Source organism: Scomber scombrus, chromosome 7 (assembly GCF_963691925.1).
Source record: "Scomber scombrus chromosome 7, fScoSco1.1, whole genome shotgun sequence".
Classification (NCBI taxonomy): Eukaryota; Metazoa; Chordata; class Actinopteri; order Scombriformes; family Scombridae; genus Scomber; species Scomber scombrus.
This window is the reverse complement of record NC_084976.1, coordinates 24,172,295-24,191,459: the sequence shown is the minus strand read 5'-3', so window position 1 is coordinate 24,191,459 and position 19,165 is coordinate 24,172,295. Positions and strand designations below refer to the sequence as shown.

The 19,165-nt window shown below is 39.4% G+C and overlaps 1 protein-coding gene across 1 annotated transcript in view; it reads left to right on the top strand.

Moving 5' to 3' along the window:
* Window positions 1-19,165, top strand: part of ankmy2a (ankyrin repeat and MYND domain containing 2a) — a 366,395-nt gene that overhangs the window by 62,290 nt on the left and 284,940 nt on the right. The gene's annotated exons all lie outside the window — the stretch shown is intronic.

Below are 19,165 nucleotides of genomic sequence, written 5' to 3'. Positions count from 1 at the left end.
GAACCGTATGTTACAAAAAAAATAAGAAAAGAAGGATAACTGCTTTTTCCAGTGTTAAAATAGTGCCAATAAAGAGGTATTCATTTTAAATTTCTTTAAAAGCAGCTGAACAATCTTGTCTTTGCTGGCCTCTGGTGGTTCAGCTTCTCACGTTGCTGCAGTGATGAAGAAGTGACATCTCCGACCTCACACAGAGGTGCAACACACTCGAAATACTGTTTTTAAGCTGAGTTTTAAGTTAACTCTTTAATATGCAGCTAGTTGTTTTTTTTTTTTTAACTTAGTATGTTATTTTAGTTTCATTTTGCCACACATAAACCAGGAAACTTCCACCAGTTGTTGCTGCTTATTTTTTAAAAAGCATCATAAGTTGAATTAGTCTGAATTAGATTGGCATACTGGTTAAAAATGTAGAAAAAAATCTTGCGCAACCTTTTAAAATTGAAATTGTAGGAGAAGCCACATTTTAATAACACATTATAAAATTAGTAACATAGAAGTACTCTAACAACCTACACAGTAAGCATTCATTTGGTCTCTCAGATGCTTTTCCAGCAATTCAATGACTATACATTGATGTGTAGTTAGAACCTGCGTCATAAATATAGTCATTTAAAAGCTTTTGAAACAATTATAATATGTAACCTAGACATCAACATAGCCATGACATGTCAAAATGTCTTCAGGGGGAAAAAGAGTATGATTATTTACATTATTGACTCATCTGCTGATTATTTTCTCAGTTAATCATTTGGTCTATAAAACGTCAGACAAAAGTGAAAAATATCTGTTATAGATTTGTCCTCAGATGTCTTGTTTTGCCTGATCAACATTACAAAATACAGATATTCAGTTTACTACTTTGCTTTAAAAATGACTATAATGATTATTCCATTATCAAATTGATGAATCGACTAATCATTGCAGCTCTAAAAAAAAAAAAGAGAAATAAAGAAAAACTGAAGTTCCCTTTTTATAATGGTAAGGGTTAGGGTATGACCCATTATTTTTGCATTGATATTGAAGGGATTAGCAAGCTAAACACCCCCCAGCCACAGCACACTTCCATCAGCCTTCACTTTTTAAATTGCTCATTCATCAACTGATGGTTAATGTTCACATGGAGTTCAGGGGGGAAATGAGCAGTGATGAATGATCCGTCATCAGCGAGTGGTATGATAGCAACAGGATGGCGGCTACTGGCTGCAAATGAAAAAGCAGTAACCTTTAATTGGCTGGGAAGAGACGGATCAGTACAGCCAGTCTAGTATTATGGGGCACGCTGGAGCAGAGGGTAGTTTAATGCCTTGCTGAAGGGCTTTTTGACAGCACTAGTTGAGGGATTACACACAGATTCTTCTCCTTTCATCTGCTCAGACGCCAGTTTGTCTGACTTTGGCTCCGTAAACAACAAATCCTCTGGAGGTTTACATGTTTTCTTCTCATCGCAGTATGTTAAATAAGAGATTGTAACATGTTATTACGGGGTTACTTAATCGTTATGTTAGATTTTGTCATTAATAATTTACATTTAGACTACTGTATGTATTAGTAATAGGAGCCACGAGAGGGCTTTTGTTTTATCGATAGAATTATATATTCACAATATATTGCTATGGACGAATTACTTTATTTTTTTGACGTGGTTGCATAGTGCCTATTTGGGTTATGTACCTGCCGATTGGTCTGCTGACCTGAGCCGATCAATCAGACGACAGCTGAACGAGACCATATTGACGGATACAACTACATGGGTAAACACGGACCAGTTATAATGTTGAATGGAGTTTTTAACCAGAACAAGATTGCGATGTAACTGTACATTCCAAACAAACAACAAAAAATACACATATATGCTACTGAACTGTATGTTTGAAGTCATGAGAATGGACATTATTTTGCGAGGACTTTCTTTTATATATTTTTGTGTTTTAATGTCACAAAGACAGGCTCAGACATGGCCACAGCCACTGCACTGCTGTCGTTAAGTTTTTAAGTCGCAGGGAGTTCAACCCCTGCGTTCAAAGTTACAGTACAGGTAAAGAAGACACTGATACACCCGACTCCTGACTGAAACTCATGGTATCTTCCAAGGTTTAACAGTCTATAATTTAAAAAGGTACAACATTGCGTTAAGTATAAATAAGTTCAAGGCCTGACTGATTGTCTCCCTTCATATTCTCACGTGTGTTTATAGCGGCAAGTTGGATTTTATCTTTAGAGACATCTTTGTGCAAACAGGTTACATAAATCTAGAAAACTGTGGTGCAAGTTTCAGAGTTTATATTTTATACAGAGGTTTATTTCAGCAATCTGTTCAATAGAACATACACAACGTATACATTTATCTTTTGAAGAAAGACTGCATTACAGGTTTAGTTGAATAGCAGAAGACATGCAGCATTTATACTGTTATAGTCAAACCAATGCAAAACTCTCAGATTTTATTTAAGTACCGACCTCTCTGTTGAATTATCTCCTGCACCTATGCGTACACTTCAGGCCAGTGAAATGATGTTGCATTGCAATGTTCATCCTCCTCAGTGACTTTGACTGTAGTTTATTAGGAAGGGGTGTGTTGAACCTTTCTAGGCAATGGTGATGAATGTATTCGTGTGTTTTCTATGGTATGTCTATACCCGTCAAGTGCTTGTTATAGGTTGTACTTTAGGTGGAATTCAACCAGATTAGTTCAAAACAAATTAGGAGGAAATAAAAGACATTAACATTGAAGAGCACATTTATTTTGGGAGAGGTAGTCTTTCTTTTTCTTTTTTTTTGATTAGTAGTCAAGTCCAAGTTCAGTTTGATGTATTTTTGGAGAAATTACGTTTGTACATGTATACTCTGCGTTGACACACCTAATATGTAACATGAATAATAAAAAAAGTTTCACCTGAAATAATGTGTATTTTTATAGAAGTTCGTACTGGTGATTTAGATTTAGATTCCATCTGTTGTCTGTTTTTTAATGTAAAATATGATGGTGAATTTATTTCTTGAAACACATAAAGTGATATGCCCTTTAATTAGACTGGATACTGCTCAGTTAAGATTTCTAATATTTATCTTGTGTCCTATAAAAAACAACTAGCTTCTCCAAAACCAACTAACCTTACTGAAATTACTCATAGAAATAGGCAGCTTGTCAAATGTAAGTGATGCTTTGTTAAGTGCTGCACATTTTGGAAAGTGCAAACCAACATTGTGACTACTAACTCAATCAGGAATAGAGGAAATATTTGTAGATTTAGCTTTGCCTTGGGGTCACAAAAAAAGACACGCATCACTTCTTAGTTGAAGTTAATTCTTGATGCTTCGATCATCAGTATGTGTTACAGAAATGTGTCCGCTCTTTCAACCACATCTCCTGGTGTTCATCACTGAATTAAACTGACTCAGGTCACGTGATGACACCTGTATGAGATGTGGATCTTGAGTTGTTTTGTCATGTTGGAAGACATTTGCCACATCTATCATTTTATACCTGGAGGGCGTAGTTGAGTCTCTGGTGGTTTCAGTATTTGTGTATAAAAACTGGCAAAAAGAAATGAGAAAACTGACAATAATTGGTGGCCTTTTGGAACACCTGGTAAAAGCTGTGAAAAAGTGGACCTTTATAGGTTATCATAATACAGGCAGTTTTATTCAGAGGGTCAAATTGCCCTTCCCAATTTTTGTTGTAGCCAAACAGTATACTGTGGACAGCATCCCTAAAACTTCGCTAATATTGAGGAGACTCAACATTTACCTCTTGTAACAGTGAAAACAGGACATTAGTAACTGTAAAGGAGGGCAGTCTTTGCTCAGGAAATCTCCAAAACGACTGAAATGTAATATTTTGACAGGCTAATGTTATATCTGTAGTAGAGCTCATAATAATGCACAGTGTCACTTCTGAAAACAAGTCAAAAGTAGACTTTAAGCTAGATGAATTCCCCAAATGTTGCAGCTGATCACTACCACTGTAGGTGGTAATTAAACAATGTTGGTGGGAGTCCCCTCTAAATTATACTGATGGGAAATGATAAATTGCATTACAGCCAAATGTGTCCTGTAGGAGGGATTAACTACATTTGTTGGCGGAAAATTTACTACTGCTGCCAATGTGAGAGACAGATGTTTATTTTGTGTTTGTGCCAGTACGAGTTTTCAAGACGAATAGAAATGCCAAGTAATGACTCCAAAAGATTAATACCACATCTCTGTCTAGTCCTGTGACATATTTTATTTTTGAGATGCACAAGTATTCATATTTGAAATCTTGTTGTCTTTTCTCTTTTCATTTCATTGGAAACTTATTAGCTTATTACTTTGCAGCCACTCAATCAAATGGCCAATTAAAGCTTTTTTTGTGGCTTTTTTTTATGATTTGAGAGATACTTGTGTGCCAGCAGCTCTTGGTCACTTGGTATCTATGTTATGAGATGTGAGGAAAGTCAGCTCTTTGGTCCTGTGGTTGTTGCCTGAAGGTGCGTCAATAGAAAATACATTTCTTCTTCTCCTCCTTTTCATTCTCCTCCTCCTCCTTCTTCTCCTCCTTCTTCTCCTCCTCTTCTTCTTCTTCTCCTTCTCCTTCTTCTCCTCCTTCCCCTTCTCCTTGAGACACTTAATGTGCCATCATCAAAGTTATTAGAAACACCTGTGATTCCTGTGAATAAGGCCTTTTCTGCACAGTTGCACCACAGTAAAAAAATCTTTGAAACTAGTTAGAAGAAGGCAAACTTTTTTGTGTCTCCCCTAGCCCATAACCGTTTTCTTAAAAAAAAATATATATATTGAAATGCCAAGAATGAGTATATTTAACCACCTTGCTTCCTCTGTCCTGCATGGTCAGGTCCTTTGCCCGAATAGATACAAATGGGCACATAAAAGTTTGGTATTTTCAACATTCAAGTCTCAGCTGTACCTGCAGTGGCTGATTATGACCACAAGGTGGCGGACACATCTCAACATTTGAACCAAAGGCAGGTGCTGCACTGTGCTGCATTCATTGTCCCTGTGAAGCTGTTAAGTGCAACAGTGTTGGTGACTGCTTGGGGGAAAAAAGTTGATTTTCAGTCTATCTGTTTAGGTAAAGGTAACCTGTGCTGAAGCAGAACCAGGAAGAAGACTGCATGTGTGTAAAGCATGGGTGAGTGTACAATTGACTAGAAGTTGAATTTAATTTTCACTTTCAAAGTCTGTCATTACACAACAGTCTGGTGTCCACATGAACAATGAAATAAGTTTTCCTTGCTGGGGGCATTTGCAACAAGGGGCAACTGTAACATCTCAGAAATGAGACCATGAAACTCATTATGCACATATGATCTTTGAGGGGACCATCCCTCTCTGTGTCCCTCCCTGCATGTGGGTGCAGATGTAACACTATAACAATAGTGTGAATCTAACATTGCATGTAAACACATTTAATGACTGTTAACAAGTAGAACAAAGATGAAAGTTACGGTCATATAAATTGTATCCAAATAGTTCAAGATCTTTTTGAGTAATGACATCCAGACCAAACATTGTTACAATTGCCCCCGTTCCCCTAACCTTTACCAAGCGTGTTAATAAGGTTTGGTTAGCTGAACTCGTATTAGTAGTAATTTCTCCCACGTCACAGAAACGCATCATTCACCAGTTAATGGCGCCATTTTGGCTCTATAGCGTCTCTTCTTTGATGCAGTTCCTGTGTTTGGTCATGTGCTGAAATCCAGCATCGTATCCCTCTTAGAAACCCGCTGGGGACCAAAGCGCATCATGGTACTCGTAGTCACTGAGTCCAACTTTTGGTGTCAGTGTTTATTGTCACCTGCCTGGCAGCTACTGTAAGAGCTAATGATGAGTTTGTTTTCAACAGGTCTTTAAAGAAAAGAGTTTTAAGATCCAAAACAACACTTTGGTTATCACAGATTTATGGAAACTAACCTGCGGGCTTAATTACCTGTAGCTGATAATTAAAAACACTGTACAATTTTGCCACAGATACATACACACTGTCTGTCTGTGTTAACCTGAGAATTAATGATAAACCCCCACCCCCCTGTATTTTAAGTAGTTTGCATTAAAATGAGAAGCAACGTAAGCTATAATAGCTTTTTCACTATAGTGAGTAAATTACGATATGTAAAAGTCATAAGCTACCTTTGGGGCATTATTAAACACACACACACACACACACACACACACACACACACACACACACACACACACACACACACACACACACACACACACACACGCAAGCACACACTGTAACACTGTAGCCTGAAGCAGTACAGTGAATTTACGCTCACTGCAACAATATTATAATATTTTTTCTCTCCAAGAGGCGTGCGCAAAATGTAAAATACATAGACTAACGATAGGTTATAGATAGGCTATTGGGAAACGTGCGCGCCCACACACACACGTGCGCGCGCGTGCTCAGTCCTCCACCCCCTTCTCTCTCTCGCTCTATCTCTCTTCCTCTCTCTCTCTCTCTCTCTCTCTCTCTCTCTCTCTCACTCACACACACTCACTCACTCGTGTTTCACCCTCACACCTCAACAGCAGCGTGCAAATAAACACACACACATACACGCACGCACACACTCACACACACATACACGCACTCACTCACAAACACACACACACATACACACACTCACACACACAGTCACATTTCTGCATCCTGTATTTTTTTATGCACCGGGAACCGGGCGCTTTATAAGCGGTCGTGGATTATGATGCCAGTTTTTATAACAGCGGAATATTGGCCTCTTCCTCGGCTCCAGCTGTGAATAGCAGTGTGTCGCGTGTTTTTTTTATTTTTTATTTTATTTTTTTTATTTTTATTTTTTAATGTTTTAGATTCATTTCTTATTTGGTTCCCCGCTACTTCTGAGCGCCGAGAGACCGCCGAGACGCAAAGCCTACGTTCAATGCCGTTGGAACATGTCCTATGTTCCCTTTCAAGGTAAGACAGAGTAGATATTTTAAATTTTTCTGTCATCGACTGCATGTTTCTTTTCTGTCCTCTTCCCCCGTTCCTCACCATCCTCTCTCTCTCTTTCTTTCTCTCTCTCACTCTCTCCCTCTCTCTCTCTCTTTCTCTCTCTCACTGTCTCTCTGGTACTATCATATGCAATAGGCATATCTAAACGCACCATAGCCGACAGGTGCATAGAGATAGCCTAGAGTGCCTTTCAGATAGATGCCCACACACGCACACAAGCAATGCACGCACCAAACATACACGGATCCATCCAGCTCAGCTTGTGTCCGTATCAACCTGTGCATGCGGCAATTATAGTATCGTAATAAGGTATGCATGTGTACTGGTGTCACAGTCTACTCCTGCAAGTGTGTTCCTGCATTTGAGAGCAGCTGCTGCACAGCCCTGCTGGAAAACGTCATAATGTTCCCAAAATATTCTTATAATGGTCCTGTGGTGTCATAGAGCACATATAGTACTCACAAGGAGTTTACAGCTACAAGATAATAGTTGTTTGATGTGTTGTCTCTGCTGTTCATGTATTATGGAGTTTATGCTGCCCTTATATGGTTTTTATTATATTTGTTGGTGTAATATGCCTATAATATTCTTACAGGCACTCTCAGTGTAGTATAGGGAGTTTAGATTGTCCTTTTTAATACTTAATTATGTTTTTTTTTATCCCCTATCCTTCAGGGAGACGTTTTTAGTGGTGTAGTATCTTATGAAATATATTTGGGATTATGTCAATAGCTTGAATGGACTGTATCCTGCCTCCTGTATGGAAAAACTTTGGCCCACTAAAATATGTAGATGACCAGAATGAGAGGCTACTTCATTCTTGCTGGTCTTTTATTCCCCCATACTCGAGTGTGAGTGGGTGAAAGGCGCTTCAGTGTACGGGAAAGGCAGATTTCCCTTGGTATCATTGCACTGCAACTGTGACTAATGCTATATGTGAGCAGGCGTGCTGCAGTGAGCTGCCTCACATCTATCCAGTCGAAACGTTCAATTTGCAGTGTGTGTGTGTGTGTATGTGTGTGTGTGTGTGCGTGTGTATGTGTGTGTGTGTGTTTGATTAGGGGGTCTAATTTGAAAAAAAGGAAAAAGCGAGGTCTTCAAACATGATGGCCAGAGTCAGAGCGGAGTCAGACCGAGTGAGATGAAACGCCCAGCGCAAAGTTTGGAGGCATCGTGAAGGATTGGGGGTGTCGTGGTTTGTGTGAGTACCTGTTATCAGGGGAGGGTAGATGCAAAAACTGTAGGGATGGGGAACAACTGGATGTGTGTGAGTAGATGCATGAACAGAGAGATAAGGAGAGCGGTGTGTAACCAGTGTGTGGGTTCAGGAGAGAGTGGAGGTGTGCTGCATGTGACTGCTAGGGTGGGAAAGAGGGATGGTGTATGTGTGGATACAAGCACACACTCACAGACCTGTAAGCCCTTTGTAGAACAATATGTGTGCCTCCAAAATGGAGACTAATCTCGACCTGAAAAACTTAGACTTCACCGTGAACCTGGAGTCATGATCTGAGCCTCACATGAAAAGAAAGACCAAATTTAACTGTGGCAGCCTGTTTGGCTCCTTTTCACTCTTCACTCTAATGGCCAAAATGCCCTCTTGTGCAAGTGCAGCTATAGAAGTTGGTTGCATAATGATGGTGAGATGCTTTGCCACTGTGTGTGTGTGTGTGTGTGTGTGTGTGTGTGTGTGTGTATGTATGTATGTGTTTGTTCGTGTGTATGTGTGTGTTTGTGTGTGTGTGTATGTGTGCAAGCCCACTCTGGGAATCATTGCCAGGAAATTGTGAGCACAGTGCTGCACCTTCAAACCTGCCAGCGATGGCACTGAGAACTCTTTCTCTGTGATCACACAGTGGCGTTTGGTTTTAGACATTGTTTTCGGAGCTGAATACTGTTTAGTCTTATCCAATTTGGTACAACTGCTTAGGGTTTAGCCATAGCTGGATTGTGAGGCGTATCAGAATTGTAAATACACTTATATGCAGCGAGGTTTTACAGTTTTAATTTCCTTATGCAGCAGTATTATTAAAAAATGTACAATAAATGGAGATTTTACCTGTAAGCCTGTTTATTTTTATTATTTATATCCAAAATTCCAAAAGTCTCCAGCTATTTGTATATGTATATGTTTGAAACCAGATCATTAATATGTATCAGTACCAAATTTGCTGATGGTATTGCTTGACAGAAAATTTCTAAAAAATTGAGGAAAGTCATTCATTAAATTGTAGCAGTTCTGCTTTTCTCTGTTTTATATAATTGTTAATTGAAAATCTTTTAGTTCAAGATTGTTCATTAGGCAAAATAAACATGATCACGACAACACTTTAGGCTTTTTGACATTTTAATGTGCACTTTTCACTCTTTGTTGCTAAAAAAATAATCTGAAAAATACTCAATAATGAAATTAACCAGTAGTTACAGACCCTGTTGTGTTTTTGGCCAATCAGCTCAGTGCATTCTAACAGATACTCTCTCCATCTCTTCTGTCTACCTATACATTAGAAGCTCCATGGTTACTCAAAGCGATTATGTAACACTGTGTGATATTTATTGCCGCACAGTGACTCAACATCTAGAGATAAAATATGTGGTAAGACGGCTGATATTAGTGTGACATTGATTTGTGATGAGATATGGATCTACATAACGGGATGGGGAGGGGGGCTTAAACGATCTTGCAGATGTATTGGAGCCAACATTGACGAGTGTGTTAAGCTAATGTACCAGGCAAGCCATTTGCAGTCATGCCAAGTACCGGCTCACATGAACAGGCAGTTAGTGGGAGGCAGGCAGCAGCAGCAGCAGCAGAGATGGGCCTTCCTATCTTGGCTAAATCTTTTTCCTCCCTCATTCGCTCTCTTAAACTCACACCTTCTTTCAGTCTACCTCTTTTCTCATTCTTTCTCTTCCTCTCTCCTCCGCTGTGGTCGACCCCCCTCATGCTGAAACACCCATCCACCCACACACACGTATACTACACACACACATGCTCTTCTACCTCCTCACCGTCTCCTCTCTCTCCCTCTTTTCCCTCTTCTACAATGGCAGTATCCACGGGTGCAGATGGACACTATGGAAGCAAGCAGCCGGCTGGCTGAGCTATCCCTGGCCTTGTCGATTTTACAGTAGTTTGATACAGCAGCTCCTGTCAAGCATGGCCATAGTTAAAGAGACAGAACACCACCAATGCACTGCAGCACTCCTCCTCTCCCTCCTTCTCTTTCCCTCTTTTTCTCCCATGTGACATAAGGGACTGTCTTACACCCCTCCACTACTCAGGCTGTGCCAAGAACCATCATCTGTTAGGCTATTACTGTACTGTATGCGCGAGATTCATCTAGCTCTGTGCACTAGATGATCTGTCAAAAGAGAGAGCCCATTCATTCTCCAGTGCGGCGCTGAGTGTACTGGAGATGCATTTGCGGTGGCTTTTTTCAAGTGTTGTGTTGAATTAGCGGTGGAGTCGACCAGTGATGAGCATTCGGGAGAAGTGATTTGCTTTTAATCACACATGTAGGGCTGAATTCTCCAGCCGGAGAGCTTCTCGGTTGGTGTTGACAGATCTTTAGTGATCTGATGTTTCACAAATCAAAGAACCCCCTGTCCAAGTTCAGGGATGTTTTAAATTTGTTGGCCAAATCCCCTCTAGATGTGGGAAGTCAGCACTTTTAAATGTCAAACCAGACTGTGCCTTCAGCTTTTTCAAGTATCCCCACAGCTTCCCATTCAAAGCCAGGCAATGATGTCAAGATATTGAGGAAATATCATTCATGTTATTATTCTGGCCGGCATATCTCAATCAAGGTTCAACAGGTCATCATTTGAATGCAGTCACATAATATTTTACATATTCATCAGCATGTGCAGGGATCCAATGAACTGGCACACAGGGTGGTGCATAGCAGTTGCTTGCTAAGCTTGTTTAAACACATATTATCCAACAGACACTTCAGGGTCTTTGATACTCTGGAGGTCAATCAATAGCTGACCTCAGCACCATATAATATATTCGTATTACACCAGGGACTGTGACCATGTTGACCCATTGATAATCAAACAAGTGGAAGTACTGGTGCCCTACGTGAGGTCTGAACATGATGTGACATTTTGTTGGAAAGGTATCTTTGATCACCTTTGGGGCCTTTTGTATTGTGGGACCCAAAAGTATCTTACGTCATCTGCATATCGTGTGAGGCAGGCCGATTTCATGGTCTTCTCACAGGCGACCATTTATTACTTTGTGGGGTGTATGTGGATGGCTGTGCATGGTTTATTTTTGGTGAAGAATAAATTAGCCCTGAGTCCAGATGTGTCGTCACTCTCTTTGCCTCTTTTCTCTTTTTTTCTTGTCTGTTGCCCAACACCAAACTAACCTCGGTAAGGAATGCCCAGACCCTTTTCCCTCTAAGAGCTTTCAGTGCTTTAGTGATACTGGGGGAATCTACATGGGGGCTGCTGGAGCTGAGTCGCTAGGAGGAGTGGCATTTCAGATTCAGCTACACTTTGGGTGGGTGGGTAATTCAATTCCACAGCAAAGCCAGAGTAGAAATGACTCAATGGGTTTGCGCGGCGAGAATGCCTCGGCTTTTGATTGATCTTGTCAGGATTCACTCACAGCAAAAAGGTCAGGATGAGCTGCCTCCTCTCTCCTGAGCCAATCAGAGGGCTGCCAATCCAGGATAATGATCTCCCTCTGGATATGGTTGGCTCATAAGGTTTGCAGGCATGATGTCATCCAATCCCATGAATGCCTGTGATTCAGAACTGTGAATTTAGCCAAATACCCTAGGCAGTGCGAGAAGTTATTGTACATATGTCAGTAGTATGAGTCATGGGGTGACCAATGGATGGAGTATTTTTTTTAAAGTATGGCATGGCATGAAGAGATCTTATTAAGCCCATTATTCAAGGATATATGCTGAGGTTTGTTTAAGATTATTCCTGCAGTCTCCTTGTCAAATTATTAAATTGTAAGACATTCAGCTTGTCTTTTTTTCCCACATTTGTATTGCCCATATTAACTCTCTCATATTCTTATGTGACAATTTGCTGTTTTTCTTTGTTATAGCCTACTATATGACAGTAAATCTAATGTATACTGAAATTTGGATTGTAAAGGTATCTGTGTACTACTTCAGACATGCTTGTTGGATGATGGAAATGCCCATTAAACCCCTCCCCCTACAGAGTTACAACAATTTAAAATGGGGGGTTGTGCATGGCTATTTCTGTAACTTTAACCCCCACAGTGATTGGCCGGCTGTGTGGAGGTGAGAAAGGAGTCAGGGTTTGACCTTCTCTCTCTTGCGCTCCTTTTTCATTCTCGATTCAACGGTTTATGACACCTAAAAGGTGAACAAACGAGTGTAACACTATGACTGATACTGTCTGAAAAAATATGCCATTTATTCTCACATTTAAACAATGTTGCGTCTCCCCTGTCCTCTCACACCTCCCTCTCTCTATGGTCAGCTCTGCTTTCACTTCGCCCTTGAGTGTGGCCGTTCAGAACAACTAGAAAACACATAAACACAACATGTTGCAAGAACTGGTACAGAGCAACCATAAATCGACCTTTAGTCAGGCAAAACCAGGGCTGCTGAGAAACTGTGAATGCCATTTTTGAAGATTTCATAGACTAAATGATTAATTGAGAAAGTAATTAGCAGATTAATCCCCAATTTCTCACATGAAAGTTTTCAAACTGAAATGATTTCACAGACTGTGCTTTTTACCAAGTGATAAGTAATGTAATTAAAGTGACTTATTTCAGTGGGATCTATACAATTATATACAACTTACAAAGCCCATATCAAATAATAAAGTGCATAATTAATAGTATGTACAGTACATGGAGGGGTCATTTCCTTCGACATGCACACTCAGAGTAGTACATCTCATGTTCTCCTAGTGGCTTGAGGGCCAGCAAAGTAAGGGCTGCTACCACAGGCTGTAAAATAATGGCCTCTGAAATTAATAGAAAATAAAACATCTGTGTGCACTGAAGCCTGAAGCTGGATTAAACGTGTCGGGCTATCAATCTCTGAATGAGAGTATTCAGCATGCTACAGCACACTGAACAGGTCTACACTGCACTGTTGGGGTGTTGAATAAGGCACCTGTAGAGCCATTCATTTCAGTCATTTTTCCTATTTTTCCTTACTTGTGTGTGTGTGTGTGTGTGCGTGTGCGTGTGTGTGTGTGCATATACTTTTCTAAATGTTGTATTTGCATGTTTTTACAATGCATGTTTGGTTGTGTGTGTGTTGCCGGGATGCTGCAGTCCACTTCAGTTCAGCAGAGAGAAGCAGTCATATCAGGTCATGGAAATTATTGTACCAGCTCAACTGAACTAAGCCTCCATTCAACTCTGGAATAAGTGTGAAACATATGACCTTCACTTAACATTGGGAATGCTCATGAAACAGTACATTTTATGCCTAAAATTAGGACATTTTTATTTTCATACATCGTGCCGTAAAAGCACAATTACAGTTATCAGCTCTCTTCAACATTGTTACTAGCAGCATGTTTCCTACCTCTTAAGCTTTTTAATTTTTTGTAATCAAATACATCAATGTGAAGAGCTCTATTCTAAAATTACAGTATATTTTAGTGAAGAGGCAATATGGGGCACACCATCACAGCAACATGTAAAAAATGTGGTATGACTGTCAAAATATAAATGAATATTTTATTGGTACTCAATAATTACACATGAGGTTAGAATGAAAGCATTTCCATGACAAAACTTCCACATATATCTGAGAATAACTTGAAAATAAAGAGATTGCCATTTTCAGGAAATGTCGCTATTGTGTGTGCTAGAAGTTCCTGTAATGTTTCAAGGCAAACCTTTTCTGTGAGATAGTTGAGATAGCAAGATGAAGTTTATACTGGAAAGTACACACACACACACAGGGAGTGAGCAGAGTTCGATTAGTCGAGTGAGACAAAATCATTACAATCTGCAACTCTTCTGATAATGAATTGATAAATGTGATATTTTAAGCTAACATTCCAAATAAGTCTGTTTAATGTGAAGCTTTGCTGCTTGTCTCTGTTTTATAGCACTGTAAATTGATTAATTTGGGGTTTCTAGATTGTCCAAAACATTGGACATTGGACTATTCAAGATGTCAGGTAGTTGCTATTTTACTTTTTTAACAGTTGAGAAACAAAACATTAAAAAAGTGTTAGTTGCAACCTTATTCACCACACAGAATTACTCTTACAAAGTCACTATGTGCATTTTCTGCACCCAAATTTCATTTATGTTGTACAGTAGCAGATTCAGTCCTGAGCCAGCACATCCATAAATTTAAGTTATGCCTGTAATGTCTTACTCATTTGCAAGAACAGTATTTCTCAGCACTCAATGTGGTCATGTAAAGAACCACAGCAGTTTTGGTAGTTTAGTGGTTTTCACTATCGCCTCACAGCAAGAAGACCCAGGTTTGATCCTTGGCTCTTCCTGTACGTTTGTGTGGGTTTTCTGTGGTTTCCTCCCACATCGCAAAGATGTGCAAGTCAGGCAGAATGGAGACTCCAAATTGCCTGTAGGTATGAATGTGAGTGTGAGTGGATGTCTGCCTATCTGTGTTCAACCTGTGAAGCACTGGCGACCTGCCCAGTGTCCTGCCACCCGCCCAGTGCATGCTGGGATAGGCTGTAGCCCCAGGTGTGCCAGAAAAGGATTAGGTGGGAAGAAAAATGGAATGAATAAATGATTAACCTGATGCATCTTTCTCTGCATTAGAAATATCCAATAAAGAAATAAGAAATCTTAGAGATTACCATTAAGTGGATTTTTGAGATTATCTGCATCCGCACTGAAGTCCTGAAATTGGCTTTTAAGACAGTTTAGACCAATAAACCATATTAGTGTGTGTTATAAGAGGCAGCAAGCAGTAATCTGTGTTGTTGCTATCAAGTTTAGAGTCAATCATAGAGTGCGATAAACAAAGTGCAGCAGAGATAAACATGCATCAGACAACATCGATAAAACAATTGTGAACTGGCTGCTTCTCTTGATCTCTTTATGGATGCCAGTTGCTTCAGCATTAGGTTAGATTCAATTTTAGAGTACAGCCAGGTCATTAAAATAACTGAAAAGTGTTGGGGTTATATAGGAAGCAGGGGGCACCAATAATACAGCTGCTCTGTAAAGGTAAATCTGCATATTTTTGCTTGATCAGTAGCTCTATTCATCAGTGATTCAGTTGTCTTCCTCTGATATCCAGTATCACTGTTGAAAAGTGGCGTGATTACTAAATGACACAAATTAATGCTATGATCATTTTATTCTTATGGTAAAAGGGAAAATTGCCTATTTAAATATCATCAACATGAACATAAAGTAACAATTAGGTGTCAAACAATAACTTCAGTAACTATCTGTCCTTTTATAAAGTAACATACTTTGATTCATTTTCATTATTAATCATTTTGTAACTGAGATGTAATTTTGTTCAGCTGTTGGATATCTGACTTGGGAATCAAACCCTTTTTTCAAAACTTATATTGTGCAGACCTCAACATTTCAAAGCACCATATTAACAGCTTTTACAACCAGATTAAAAAAATGTTTTTCTTCTCAAACATTATGTAGGTTGTGCCTCGATTTCAGATGTAGATTAGAGCAATTTGTTATCTGCAAGCTTCACAAGAACAGTTGTGTTCACTATATTTGTCTGCATGCATGCCCGTGTGGGTGCCTGCGTGTTTGTGTCTCTTTGTGTGTGTGTGTGTGTGTGTGTGTGTGTGTGTGTGTGTGTGTGTGTGTGTGTGTGTGTGTGTGTGTGTGTGTGTGTGTGTGTGTGTGTGAGTGTGTGTGAGAGTGTGTTCATGTGATTGTGTGTAATATGTGTGTAGTAGTGTTTTACCTCCACTCAAAAGACCTCATGAAGGTTAGCAGGCTCACTCAACAGCTGATGATAAATTTAGCCTCCTTTTCACACAGTCCCACACACAATTTGAGTATTCTTCTACTGTATCAGACCACATCCAGGCATGTTACTGCACTGGAGAGATGTGCCATTATTTGAAGGTATTAATTATCAGAATGAGGGGTGTTTGTAATGACTGTATTTTTGGGAAACAATTCCAATTTTGTGTGCGAGGGGGAAGAAACGTTTATTGTAATACTGGATGTCTTTTGTAGTGGTGAGTTTTCCTGGTTGTCACTGAACAACAGAATATAAGATTTTGTTGCTTTTGATTAACGGTGCTGTCAAACAGGTAGGAATGGATGGTGATGAGAAGGGCTTGCAGGATGCCAAAACGACACTTTTCATTTCGTGTTCTCACTGCACTCTCACGTTTAAAATTTGGAAGTTGCAAGCAAGACCATCAAATATGTACTAGTGCCATTCAAGTACAGAAGAAAACAAATGTTATCAAACAGCTCTGCATGGCCATTTTTGGCATTGTAATGATTTTTATAATCCGGAGGAGAATTGTTAACAATGTGTCTCTATTGTTAAGATGTTCTGAGCTGTTAAGATTGCTATATTTATGGCCAGAAGGATAGAAATGTGGCACCTCCTGCACCTCTTTTGCAAGAGGTCTCAAGTTACATCAAATGAGCTCCTCTAATCATTTTTTTTCTTGCATTATTTTCACACACAGCTTTGTGCAAATGACATTACTGACATTTTCTAACTCCGGCATATGCTGACATTACTTTTGGGTGAAAGGTTGCCCTACAGATGTTACAATCCAAGTAGTTTGCCACCACATCATGACCCCCAGGTCCTGGAGCCTGGCTTTATGTAACACAAGCAATGGGGTGGAAAATGAGCATATGACAGAGCTGTATGCTACCATAGATTGTTTTCTTGCACAGGGTATAATGTGTTTGTACTCAAGATGTTCAAAGAATACTCTTAAGTAGCCACTGCTGGACTGAGATTTTACATACCTACTTGTATAAAGTGGTGGAGATTATAGTTCAGGTCTATAAAGTATAGATGGTGTAGTGTGTCAAACGGTGGTGATTTCAAAATGATGTACAGCAGTGCTAACATATTGTTCAGTCAGCATTTTACACCTAGGATAACATTTCTACAGCCCTGTTGTCGTGTGAGGTTTCATTAATTACCCCTTTACTTTGAAGGTCTGGGGGAAACACATAAATGTAGATTATTATTAGACTATGCAAAATTATGTGAATTATGGTTGTAGTGGCTCTGTGGGAATTTAAAAAGGAATCATTTCAGAACAAACTACGACAAAATATGGCTGTTAAATTCTGGGTTTGACCAGAGACACCATAAAGAACAAGAAAAAAAAAAGTTGGGTCTGCATTGATCTTGGGCAGAAGGTATTCCTGTGATGTCAGTTTGCGTCCAGCTCTTGTTCGCCTGTCTGTTTTCATCAGCAGTGTCTGCAGGCCACTGTCACTTTAGCTGGCAGAATATATCAGTAAAAAAATCATCTGATATGATAACAGGACTCTGTCATCTATCATCTGGTTAAATCGAGGAATGGGTTTTGTGTCTGATCTTTCAAGTGATGTCATCACCTCACCCCTTGAATAAAGTCACAGAGGCGAGAAGAATTAATGGAGAGAATGGAGTTAATATAGTGTAGGGAAACAGGAAGCACTGACTTGCATAAAATGAATGCCAAGCTGTCCCCTAAAGACAGAGCATGCACTTTGCTCTTCCAGCATAATGCTCATTCTTGGACTGTATTTCTGTTATAATGCAAAAGAAAGCAGGAAATCACAAAACAATGTAAGCCAATGAATACATTTATGGAGTCTCTGACTCTGCTGGGGTTTGGCTTGATAGTTTATATCTTGCAATTTACGAGTGAATTTCTTTTAAACATTTATTTTATCCAGGGGAAAGTTTGCTGAGTATGCCCATCCTGCTCCTTTTTAAGCAACCTCCCGCCTCTCATTCGTATAGTTACACATTCAGGCTCTTTGGAGATGCCTGATGCCTGCAGCTGCAGTATTCCTCAGGTGATTACTGAGCTGCTTGTGTTTAGCTGCCATGCCCAGTGGCACCTCGATGATTGTTGTGGAGGGACAGGAGAACATCTGTCATTTACGTTACCCACCAAGAATTCTCCCAGCAGGCTCTCAGATTTGAACCAGAAAAACTTTCAGTGACAGGTTGACCCTCCAGGGAGGGGAGATTGTTACGTATTTACTCAACTTGCCATGGATTTGGTGTAAAGATGTGAACTGATGTCATCTGGCAGGAATAGCTGCTGTGCACTGGAAGCCTGCTGCTTATGTTTTGTTTGTAGGGAAGGCGCTCGTGCTTCCATTGGAGGTATATGTCCGTTCGTATTAACGGCAGAGCAAAACGGTTGGAGGAGCCTGAGGTGAGCTCTCGGGGAGCTGGCAGTGACATAACTCCATAGTGTCTGACATCATCAGAAAGAGTAATGGGACTGAGTGAATGAGTTCATAGTGACACAAGTAAACACACAGAGGGAGAGCTGATGTCTTACACCCCTATAACATAACATAATATATAACATCAGCAATAATGCATTTGATTAAATGGATAATTAATTTGCAATTTAAGTTAATGGGACTGAGTGAATGAGTTCATAGTGACACAAGTAAACACACAGAGGGAGAGCTGATGTCTTACACCCCTATAACATAACATAATATATAACAACAGCAATAATGCATTTGATTAAATGGATAATTAATTTGCAATTTAAGTTATTTTATTAAGCAAAAGAAAAGCAATGAACAAAAAGTTGTGATCGGCATTTTTACCTTTTTATATAATATTTTATTGACCAAACAATTCATCGATTAATTGTGAAAATGGTTGATTGTTTAATCAATAATAAAAACAATCATTAGTCATCACCCTACATTAGATGATGTCAATATATCAAATCAATTTGTATATCACCTTTAATACATGTCAGTACAGTTTAAAGTGCTTTATAGGTAACTGACAAACTAAAATGACTGCAGTGATAAATAGTACAACAATGGAGGTAATAATAAAAAATATATATATATAACATTAAAATGTGAAAAGATGTGCTAAATACAATAAAAGACAAAAGATGACAAGCCCAAACAGCTGGAAATTGGCATTGTAAGGAAATACCACTTATATCCAAACTGATATTGTCATGCAAATTGTAATTTTGTGAAACAGAGTTAATTGTTTTTAACATTATGCATAT